The sequence below is a fragment of the Pseudorca crassidens genome, chromosome 1 (genome assembly GCF_039906515.1).
Source record: "Pseudorca crassidens isolate mPseCra1 chromosome 1, mPseCra1.hap1, whole genome shotgun sequence".
Classification (NCBI taxonomy): domain Eukaryota; kingdom Metazoa; phylum Chordata; class Mammalia; order Artiodactyla; family Delphinidae; genus Pseudorca; species Pseudorca crassidens.
The window spans coordinates 145572763-145584742 of NC_090296.1; positions in this window are offsets into that span (position 1 = coordinate 145572763).

Consider the following 11980-nt stretch of genomic DNA (forward strand, 5'->3'; position numbering starts at 1 on the left):
CTGTCTAAAAATGGCCACAGAAATATTTCTGGTCCCACATGGTCTTCTAAAAGCTTGCTGCTCCCTCTCCATTTCTCCTCTCCTTGAGATTGAGCAGGATTTAGTAGCTGCTTTTTTTTTTTTTTAAGTAAATTTATTTATTTATTTTTGGCTGTGTTGGGTCTTCGTTGCTGCGCGAGGGCTTTCTCTAGTTGCGGTAAGTGGGGGCTACTCTTTGTTGCGGTGCGCTGGCTTCTCACTGTGGTGGCTTTTGTTGCGGAGCACAGACTTTAGGCACGTGGGCTTCAGTAGTTGCAGCACGTGGGCTCAGTAGTTGTGGCGCACGGGCTTAGTTGCTCCGCGGCATGTGGGATCTTCCCAGACCAGGGCTCGAACTCGTGTCCCCTGCATTGGCAGGCGGATTCTTAACCACTGCACCACCAGGGAAGTCCTAGTAGCTGCTATGATGAAGAAAATGCAGCAGAAGTGATGCAGTGTGGGCTTCAAGGCTAGGTCACAAAAAGTGATAAGTCTTCTGCCCCCCTCTCTCTATTTCTCCCTCTTGAACTTTGACCCCATCAGCCACGTTGTGAGGAAGCCCAGGACACACAGCAGGGCCTCATGTAGAAGTTCCAGCCAGTGCCCAGCTAAGATCTCTGCTGATCCGTCTCCAGCATCAATCACCCCATGGGAATGAAGGTGCCTTCAGGGTTGCAGCCCTTTGCTTTCAAGTCCTCCAGCTGAGGCTCCAGATGCTGTGGAGCAGACACAAGCCGGCCCCTCGGAGCCCTGTCCAAATTCTTGGCCCACAGAATCTGTGAGCCTAGTGAAAAATGTATCACTCCCTCAAATAGGAGACCACTAAGGGTTTGGACTTGGAGTTGAGGGGAGCTGTAGATGCTTCTGAGCAGGGGAGCTGTGTGGCTACGGTGCTGGGCTAAGAAAGCCTCTGAGGCCACGTGCAGAGTGGAGAACAAGAGGCAGGGGGGCTACTGCACTGGTCCAGCCCTTTGTGAGGTGGGACCATTGGATGGGGAGGAGGGGACAGGGGGCAGAAGAGAAAGAGCTCAGAATTGCAGGTGAGGCCCACTTACCATCTCAGCTTGGTCCCCAATGTGGCAAGCAAGTCATTTCCCTTCTTGGAGCTTACCTTTATTACTTGTAAAGTGAGTGAGACAAAAAAAAAAAAAGAAAGGTTTTTTTCCCTCCCATTTCTTCACATGTAAATTCTCCCCAGTGCTCGAGGCCCAGCCTGTGTCTCACCTACCCATGGTCAGCCCCTTCAGGTGGGCTCTCTCTCCTCCTGAAGGCTCTGGTTTTGCTCTCACCTCTCATGTCTTGCCTTGAACACATGTCCTGTTTGCTGTATCTAATTGATAATTCACTTCTATTTTGCTTACTTTAATTGCCAGGCCATTTCCACTGCATGACTGTCTCTTACTTTGATGATGTTTCCAATTTCCTTCCTGGGGCACTCAGATGAGAGCTTCTGTAGAGTCTGTACTTGGGGGAGGAAAGGCTAGGTCATGGATACGCTTGCCTTCAACCTGGCAAGATACCACATCATGCCCCTGTCAAGTGGCCTTATCTGTTCCTCCAACAGCCGTGGGAGCCACATTGGGTAGCGCCAGTTTTGTTTTGTTTTAATTTTTGCCAATTTGATGGGTGAGACATAATATCTCATTGTTGTTTTAATTTACATTTCTCTGATACCAGCAAGGTAGAGCCTCTTTTCTCATATGATTACTGGCCATACATACGGGTTTCTTTTCCTAGGAGGTATTTGTTCACAACTTCTGCTGAATTTTCTGTTGGGTTGGTCGTCTTCTTGATTTGCAGAAGTCCTTTATATATTCTGGAAACCAATCTCCTGCTGGTCGTATGTATTGCAAGTATCTCCTCCCAGATTGTGGCATATCTTTCAATCTTGTTTATGGTATTTTTTGTTGAACTGAAGATTTGAATGTTAATGTCATCAAACTCATTATATTTTCCTTCACAGCTGATGCTTTTTGCACCTACGATATTCTTCCCTATCAAAAAGCACAGGGAAGCTCTCCGAGTTGCTGGTTGCATCCTATTTCTTGGCGTGGGTGCAGAGTACAAAGCTGGGTTCACTTTGTGAAATTTTATGGAGCTGCACACTTACAATGTGCACTTTTTAAATGCATATTCTAATTAACAAAAGGTTTGTTTAAAAAAGAAATCCTTCCTTACCCTGAGGTCATAAAAATATTCTCCTAGATTTTCTTCTAAATGTGTTAAAAATTTTGTTATTCACAAGTAAGCCTGGAATCCACCTGGAGTTGTGTGTGTGGTGTTAGTTGGGGATCTAATTTTACTTTTTCCATATGGATCACCACTTGTCCCAACACCATTTATAAAAGAGTCTGTCTTTTCCCCACTGGTTGGTGATGCCTCCCCGTCATATAGCAAGTTCTCGTTTATGCACAGTTCCACCCCTGGGCCCTTCTTCTCTTCTTCTGTTCATTTTATCTCTTTATAGCCTGATGCTGAAGGTGGTCTGCTTAATTTCCTTAAAAGTTTTTTTAAAAAAATAAATTTATTTATTTATTTTTGGCTGCATTGGGTCTTCACTGCTGCGCACAGGCCTTCTCTAATTGTAGTGAGCAGGGGCTACTCTTCTTTGTGGTGCGCGGGCTTCTCACTGCAGTGGCTTCTCTTGCTGCGGAGCACGGGCTCTAGGCACGCAGGCTTCAGTAGTTGTGGCTCACGGGCTCTAGAGCGCAGGCTCAGTAGTTGTGGCGCAGGGGCTTAGTTGCTCTGCCACATGTGGGATCTTCCCAGGCCAGGGCTCGAACCCGTGTCCCCTGCATTGGCAGGCGGATTCTTAACCACTGCGCCACCAGGGAAGTCCCAAAAGTTTTAATATTTAGTAGGACACAGTGGAGGACTTGAAGACAGGAAATGGTGGAGTCAGAATGACGCTGTGTCGAGGTCACTTTGATGATTGAAGAAATGGATTTTAGAGGCCAAGGCAAAGGGTCAAGAGTCCAGCTGGTGGCTGCTGCAGTATCCAAGCCAGAGGGGAGCAGCATGGCCGAGGCGTGGGCTGATGTTGGATGTGTAATGGATGTAAAGCAGACAGGATTTGCTGATGGATCAGAAAAATTGGGGATCAAAGATGACTCCTTTTTTTTTTGGCCAAAGTAGCTGGTGGTGCCATTTGCTGAGATGGGAAGGCCTGGGGTGAAGCTGACAGGTGGGCCCTTAGAAAGTGCCTGACAAATGAATGAATGAATGAATGAGAGTGGGGGTTGGTGGGGGGAGTGAGCCGGCAGGGCCGCCCCACCTCCTGCAGCCCTTCCATCTGATGCCTTAGGGAGGATTAAGCACCATCCTCCTAGTTTAACACCATTAGTTGTTTCAGCACATGTGTGTCATTTCTCCCAACCACTGTCATCGCTGGTGGGGAGGAACATCTTCCCTGTCCGTGCGATGGCACCTCCCCACCCCCGCCCTGGCTCAGAGCAGGGCCCCCAGATTCACGGTCCCAGGACACTGGCCTCCAGACTCACAGGAGGTGCGAGGCACCTGGGGAGGACTGAGCAGGCCGCTGAGGCTGCAGGACCAGCTTTGTTACTCAACTCCCTCCTCAGTAAAGGAAGTGGCCTGGGTGAGTCTCCAGTCATTTGAGGGTGGGGGGTGGGCGGGGCCTGTGCTATCAGCCAGGGTGAAGGAAGGAGCCCCTGGCACGTGGGCATGAAGGAGGCCCTGCCACCACTGTGGAGAAGCTTATAGCCTCAGAGGCCCTGCCTGTGTGTGGGGCCTCTGACCAGGGCGGGTTTTTTTGCTCTGTTTACAGCCTGCTTCTGGCTCATCATCCCCGGCTATTATGAAAACACCTTTAGTGCATAAAACGTGGAAAATTGCGTCTGAGCACTCAAGCTGAGTCATTTTTCTGAGCAAGCCTTCAGTCGGGGCAGTGTTTTGGGTGGGGTGGGGCTCTGTGTAGGTCTGCGTTTAGCCTGTGGGCAGCCCCAGGTGGCCTGGCCAGCCGGCCAGCTCGAGGCCCAGGGTGCAGGCTTCGTTCTTAAAATCAAGAACGATTTTAAGCCTCTTGTGTGTGTTGAGAGTGAAGCCCTGTCACCAGGATGGCTGAAGAGCAGGGAGGGACCCCTGGGTTCTCAAGTCGCCAGATAAAAATGGGGGCGTGTTGGGCCGGGGTGGGGGGAAAGATGAGGAAGAGAAAGGGCAGGGAGCGTCTCAGCTGGGGGTGGGGAGGAAGGCCAGGCTCAGCCTGTGTCCTTCGTTGCCCGTGCACCCGGGAGCCCTTGGCTTGAGCACTGTCCATCCCACCACAACCCTGGCCAGGGGTGACCTTCACACTGGGGCCCGGCATGACTCTTGGCTGTAAGGGAAGGAGGGACGAGGGTGGGAGAGGAGAAACCAGTCTTTCTTAAGCAACTACTTCACGCCAAGCCCTTGGTTAAGCTTGTTCTTAGGGCCTCGCGCCTGGTCCAAGAATGCTGGATGCTTGCCGGCTGCAAGGCCTTGGGCCAGTGACTTCACCTCCTAAGTGCTCTGTCCTCATCTGCCTCATCTTCCTCATCTGGCCTCAGGCTTGTTGTGAGGATCAAGTGAGATGATGCAAAGGCACAGTCAATAAATGGCCCTTCATGTTTTTATAAACAGTAATGATATGGTTCACATTTATTGAGTACACCCTGTACCAGGCTCTATGATAAGTGTTTTCCTCACAGTAACTGACTTGATCCCCCCCGGCAACTCTGAAGTAAGTTTAGTCCCATTTTATAGCTGAAAACACTGAGGTGCAGAGACATTAACTTGTCCAAGGCCACAGGAACACTAATGCTGGAGCCAGAATTCTGACCCAGGGGATAATAATTTATGTATTATTAAATACATCAAGTCAGTTGGATTAAATTGGTGTTTCTCAATGTGAATTCTCCAGAACCTTTGCCTTTGCTCCATTTAAAAACTTTGCTTCACCATCCGATAAGCATGTACAATGCTGGAACATTGCATTCTCCTTCTGAGAGATTCATAGGTCACTCTGATATATCAAAGGCTCTCAGATGTGCTGTGATGAAAAGGGAAAAAGCAAAGAAGCTGTTTATGTTTAACCCAGCATTTCCAAGCTTGTCTGCTCTCAGAGCCTTATTTCTGAGATGCCCTTAATAAGATGAAGCTGGAGACGTACACATTTTCACGAGGCACTGCTGACCTTCAACTGCTGCATCACAGGTCTTTTACTGTCTTATGGGGGCACCCCGTGGACCACCCTGGTTTAAGGACCCTGTATTGTTCTTTTGTTCTCTCATTCATTCATTCAACAAATGTCTCTTGAGTTCTCACAGGCACAATGACAGGTAGAGAAGATGCAACTTCTATTTATTTATTTATTTTCGGCTGCACTGCAAGGCATGCAGGATCTCAGTTTCAAAACCAGGGACTGAACCCATGTCCCCTTCAGTGGAAGCACAGAGTCTTAACCACTGGACTGCCAGGGAAGTCCCAAGAAGATGCAACTTCTTTTTTAAGAATCTCATAGTCTGACGGAGGAGACAGTGTGATCAGAAGTTGCAGGGACTCGGGGGCTGAGTGGATGGCACCTACCCCGCCTGGAGCCAGGGAGGGCGTCCTTGAGGAGGCGTGGCCTCAAGCAGGTCAGGTGAAGAACGTTGGGTGGTCAAGGCTGAAGGTGAGTCTTTGTACAATCTGTGGAAAAGCTCTGCAGTATCTCAACTTGCAGGACATCCCTGGGATTATCAGATTCCAGTCTATGAAGGCTATTTTACAACTCTGAAAATTGCAGGTAACTGATAGTGATTCAAACTAATTCCTGTCTACACTGTAGATTCTGAACCGATCTGTAGAACAGACTGACTTCCCCTCCTCAGTATTGCCTCTGTGTCCACATTCGTTTCAATAGTCCTGATCAATAAATGTGTCTGTTCTTCACATTCTCTTTTGAACTGATTATAATACCTCTCTTATTGATTTAGGAGTATAATACACTCTTTTTTTTTTTGCGGTACATGGGCCTCTCACTGTTGTGGCCTCTCCCGTTGCGGAGCATAGGCTCCGGACGCGCAGGCTCAGCGGCCATGGCTCACGGGCCCAGCCGCTCCGCGGCATGTGGGATCTTCCCAGACTGGGGCACGAACCCGTGTCCCCTGCATCGGCAGGCGGACTCTCAACCACTGCGCCATCAGCGAAGCCCATAATACACTCTTTAACACCTGTTCATTTTTATATATGTGTGACAGTCACGATTCTACCTCTTTCTAAAAGGATAGTAGCAGGAGGCTCCCCAGGCAGAGGGACACACAAGCAAAGGCCCGGAGGCTTGCCATCAGCACCTGGCAGTGAGCAGCGGGTGGGATGACCCAGATTCTCACCGGAGCAGACGGTCAGAAGTTGCCGAAATGGGCTGGTTTTTCAGCCTCCACTTACGAAGGGTGGAGGCAGCTGGAGTAAAACGAAAACATGCTAGTTGCCAGGCATCGATGTGTATGGAAACTGGGGACTGCGCGGCTCTGTGTCACCTCCTGATTAGTGTGTCTGCAGGGGAGTTGAATGCACTTCTGCAGTGGGATCCATTGCCTCTTCTGACACCGCCATTGAAGCAGTCTTTCCTCACCAGCGGTCAGGGAGCAGACAATCGGCATGGCCACTTTGTTTAATGAGCTCGCCCTGGCGCACAGACGCAGGGAAAACTTACTAAGAACAGAAGTGAGCAGGGACACCTGAAGCCTTGTGTCTGAAACCAGGCTTGTTAGAATCCCCAATCCTAGGCACCAGAGCCCTTAAGTTAATTAGCTAAAAAAATTCCTGAAATGCACAAAAGGTGAAAGAAACTGGACTCTCTATCTAGGGATGTCATATAATATATGTACCATTTGAAGGAAGCTGGCTTGGGCTCCTCCAGCCTCGCCGCAAGTGACCTCAGGCTCTGGGGGAAGGATTTCTTCATTTCTCTTCCTCCTCCCTTGTTAATTTGTTGCTGGTAGCTCTGGCTGAAGTGCTGATGGAACCCCCCTTTCCTGTCCTCCCCAGGGTGGGTCCTGTTTGGGGGCCCTCGGCCAGGCACGGCTTTGTCCCCATTCCCTGCCGGTGTGCCACTGTCAGGGTGTTCAGTGGGGCACAGCACTGGGCATCTGTGATGTGCCAGGCTCTGTGCTGGGTACCCATGACCCAGACCCACTCTGCTGTCACAGAGCTCACTACCATGCTGAAGGGTCAGGGCTGTGGGCACAGGGGAGGCCCCATTGGATGTTCCTGCATCAGTGGGGGACCCCGTGTAGGCAGCTGAGGGGCCAGAGCTGGCAAAGGGGAAGGAAATGGCCATCCAGTCTCAGTACCTGCCCAGACTGGCTTCTGAGCTCACGTAGACACTCTGGACAGACTCCCAGGAATGCAGGGAATGGGGCTGAGGGACTGGGGCGATGGCTGGACCCATTTCCCTGGGACTGGGTGGTCACTGCGCCTTCCCTGAACCCCTCAGGCCTTCTGTATGGGTGGGGCCCCTACATCCCCTTCTTCCCTGGCAGGCAGCCCAGCATGAACCTCTCTGCTCCCCAAGCTCTGCTTTCTTGTCTGAGTTGCATAACAATCTGCCCAGACCAGCTCTGTACCTTGTGCACCCAAGACTGTAGCCCAGCACTGACCTTTGGCTAAAAAACCCCAACTAGCCAACCAAACAGACCTCTGGCATAGGGAAAGGCTATTGGTGGTTCTGGGCAGTCTTTCTGGGCAACTGGCTCTTGGGGACTGGCTGGGCCTGGAGTGAGCTTGGGTGAGTCCCAGTGAGGGGTCCTCCTGGAAACTGTGTCCTCCTGGCGAGAGGCCCAGCATCGCATCTGTGGGGCCTGCCTGGAGAATTTATCCTACACACACACACACACACACACACACACACACACACACACACACTCATGCAAAGGGATGTCATCACAAGGGTAGTCATCACAGCACTGTTGTCTTAGCAAGACTAGAAATAACCTACGTATCCAACAGTGGGGGAGGGGGATAAGGGATTCCGGGCGTCCCCTCAGTGGAGTGCTGCAAGCCCGGAAAAAGAACGAGAGTCCCTGGAGTGTGCTCACAGGGGAGGGGGCAGCTCCTCTGTGCCCATCCCTCAGAGGCTGCCGTAAACCCTGCAGCCGGGGCTCCCATGTCCCTTAGAGGCCCCCTCCCCATGCAGCCTCACTCAGCGCCCTCTGCATCACACTGCTCTGTCCCTGCTGGGTACTGGGGCTGGGGCAGAAAGGTGAGCTGGAAGACCTCAGAGCCAGGTGGGCTGCCAATCCCAGCTGTGTGGCCTACAGCAACCTATTCGCTGCTTTTTTGCCTCAGTCTCCCCATCTGTAAAATGGGGACAATTTACCTACCTCGCAGGTGAGGTGAGCACCTGGTACACAGAGTAGGTGTCCGACAGAGGGGAATGTGACTTTCAGGTTCTGCCCAGTGGGAACTGTGGGCGTGCAGATCAGAGGCCGGGTGGGTTCAGGAAGGTGGGGGAGCCGCGGGCAGGGAGGAGCAGGGGCTCAGGCTGCGGCCTTGCCTGTCACATGCTCTGTGTGCGCCCACGGCAGACGAAGGGAAGAGTTCACGCCGCTGTTTCCTGAGGGAGGAGGAGGCACATCAGGCGACACAGGGTGACAGCCCCAGCCCTCACCCCGCCCCCCCCCAGCCCCCGCCTGTATGGAGATTCACCTGGCACTGCTGGGGTGGTGGTGACCTCAATTCACCCACGGGTGCTGGGGGCTTGCCCCAGAGCTGCGTTTGCTCAGTGAGCTCGCTACGTGAATAGAGAAAACGATTCGAGGGAACTTCTGGGGGAGCTGGTGGATACTGTGTGGGGTGATGCTTCCCAGGGTTCTAAGGGGCACAGGGTATGCTGAGCTGGAAGGTACGGGGGTCTGAGAAGGAAGTTCCCACTGGGCCTGGAGGCCGGGGACCCAGCCCTGCCCGGGGTCCTCCATGGTGTCTGAAGGTGTCCGACCCCCTGGACCCACAGACCCTCAGTGGGCTCTGTAGGGAATCTCTTTCCCCTCAGGAAAGTTGGACTTTTTTTCTCAATTAAACTCTTCATCACTTTTCTTTTGTTACTGACTTGATGATTTCCCCCTTTCACTTCCCCTCCTCCTTTAAGCTTATATCTCATTGTTATTCTTTTAATAAACTTTAAAATAAGAAATACATGTTATCTTTTTTATATCTTTCAAGGACCCCATGAAGAAGATTTACAATGTCCTTATTAAAAAAAAACAAACAGGGCTTCCCTGGTGGCCCAGTGGATAAGAATCTGCCTGCCAACACAGGGGACATGGATTCAATCCCTGGCCGGGGAAGATCCCACATGCCGCGGAGCAACTAAGCCCGTGCACCACAAGTACTGAGTCTGTGCTCTAGAGCCCGTGAGCCACAACTACTGAGCCCGCGTGCCTAGAGCCCGTGCTCTGCAACAAGAGAAGCCACTGCAATGAGAAGCCCACGCACCGCAACAGAGAGTAGGCCCCGCTCGCTGCAACTAGAGAAAGCCTGCGCGCAGCAACAAAGACCCAATGCAGCCAAAAATAAAACAAACAAATAAATAAATAAATTTATAAAACAAACAAACAAAAAGGGACTTCCCTTGCGGTCCAGTGGTTAAGACCTTGCACTTCCATTGCAGGTGGTGCAGGTTCTATCCCTGGTTGGGGAACTAAGATCCCACATGCCTCCACACAGAGCGGCCAAAAAAAAACAAACATACAATGTCCTTATTTTTCAGATGAGGAAATAGTCAGCGAGGACAAGGGACCTGGCTGAGGTCACCCTACTGGTAAGAGGCCAAGGCCCAGTCTCACTCACATGCCTTCCTGGCTCCCCGACACCAGGCCCCGGCTGGCACTGGGCCATAGGGCTGAGCAGAGCAGGCTGGCCCACGGGGGCCGGGGCAGTTCACAGCCCACAGAAGCGGGCAGGGGCCTGACCTGTGGGTTTGGGAGGTATGTCAGGGAGGCCTCCAGAGGAGGGGGTCTTGTGATCTAGGGGTGAGGGAAGGAGGGTAGGAAGGGGATTCTGGTGGAGGAAAAAGCACGTGCAAAGGCCAGGTGGTGTGGGGAAGGCAAACTTAGGCCAGGGTGGCTAGAGTGAGGGTGCAAATGGAGAAGGATGGGGTCAGGGCTGCACTCAAGAGGTGGGAGTGGGAGGTGAGGGTAGTGGAGTCAGATGGGGCTCGGTGCCCCCAAGGCTACAGGGAGGAGAACCCTGGCCGGGCACGTCCCAGACACTTACCAAGGCTGGGCCGGGCCCTCAGCTGCCTGGGTCCAGGGCCAGCTAGAATGGGCATCTTGTCTCACAGGCTTAGGATCCCAGGACAGGAACAGGAAACTCTGGCCGAGGAGCCAGGAGACAAGCTCAATGGTTCTTCCAGCCGAGAGGGGCTGAAGATCCTGGAAACCAACTCCCCTCTTCAGCTCTTCCCAGGACTTAGGTGCCCAGGTCGGGATCTGCAGAGACTCTGGGTCCTCATGCTGCCTTCCTAAAAACCTTATTTACATTAAAGTGTTAATGACTCATACAGCTTACAATGTAGTGGTTTCTCCACTCCGGCTATTCAGAAGAATCATCTGAGGTGTGTGTGAAGGTAATGACCATTGTTTATATAAAAATGACACATGCTCGTTCTCAGACAAAACAAAACAAGCAATCTAGAAAAGTACAAAGAAGGAAGCCATAAATCCCTCCATTAGAATGCCAACTTCCTGAGCACAGGATTTTTCTCTCTTCTGTTCTCTGCTGTATTCTCAGCTCCTAGAGCTTTCTGGCACAGAGTAGATGCTTAATACAGCCCATCATTTACTGTTAACATTTGGTGAACGTCATCTGTACACAGAGAACTTTGGAGAGACAACAAGGTACAGGTAGAGAGAAAGGTAAATAGGTGGAAATAATTTTTAAAAATGGGATTGTACCACACGTGCTATATTTTAAACTACTTAATTTTAATTGAGTTTAACAGAAAGAAAATGAAAAAATTGCTGAATCTTAAATAAATTTTTACTTTCCACAGAGATATTAGTTCATAATGAATGTCTCTAACAGTAAGAAAAAAATTATGAAACTCATTAAGAGATTGGAGTCTTGGGGAAAAAGAATAAACCCTTCACTTTTGGCAGGCTCAGTATTTCTTGGGATGAAAAAGATGATCACTTCCTGTATACATCCTCCCTCCTCACACGCTACAGTTCCTGATTTTGATGCTAATATTTTCACTTTGTCAAGGTTTATAACACATATTCTGTTCTGCAACTATAATTCTCCTAGTATTTCGTCTTAGTCCTGTACTTAAATAGATTCCATTCCATTTTTTAAGCTCACTGTGCCCCTGAGTTTTGCACTCGGAGTCATTTCTTGGCTGAATCAGGAAAATCTGTGAAGGACTTTGAATGAGACCAACAACAAAAAAGACTGGTGGCTGTCCTGCATGTAGGGACTCATGCCATTCATTGTCTTTGAGCAAATCTAAGTTGTAGAAAACCTAGAGTAGGGCTTGTCTATCAGAAATGCAAATGGATTTTGTCCAGTGGAATACAACTGACTGCTGTCTGTGGCCATTCATCAGTTTTACACGTATATGTAAATTCATTTCAGTATTTCTTATCTGCCTATATATGTGTGTGTTGTTCCAATTTTCCTTTGAATCAATTGGAAAATATTACTTGTTCCCTAATTACTTAATGAGTTTAATAAAAATTTTGACATGTGTTCATTTTATATTGTCTGAGAGTCATGATTTTACCTTTGAAAAATGGACACTTTTTTTTTGGCTGTGCTGTGTGGCTTGCGGGATTTTAGTTCCCCAACCAGGGACTGAACCTGGGGCCACGGCAGTGAAAGTGCCGAATCCTAGCCACTGGACCGCCAGGGAACTCCCCAAAACGAACACTTTTAATGGTTAGCTAGATTTCATGGCTGAGTATGGTTTTTTTTTTTTTTTCTTCAAAAAAAGGCTCAAGGGTGCTAT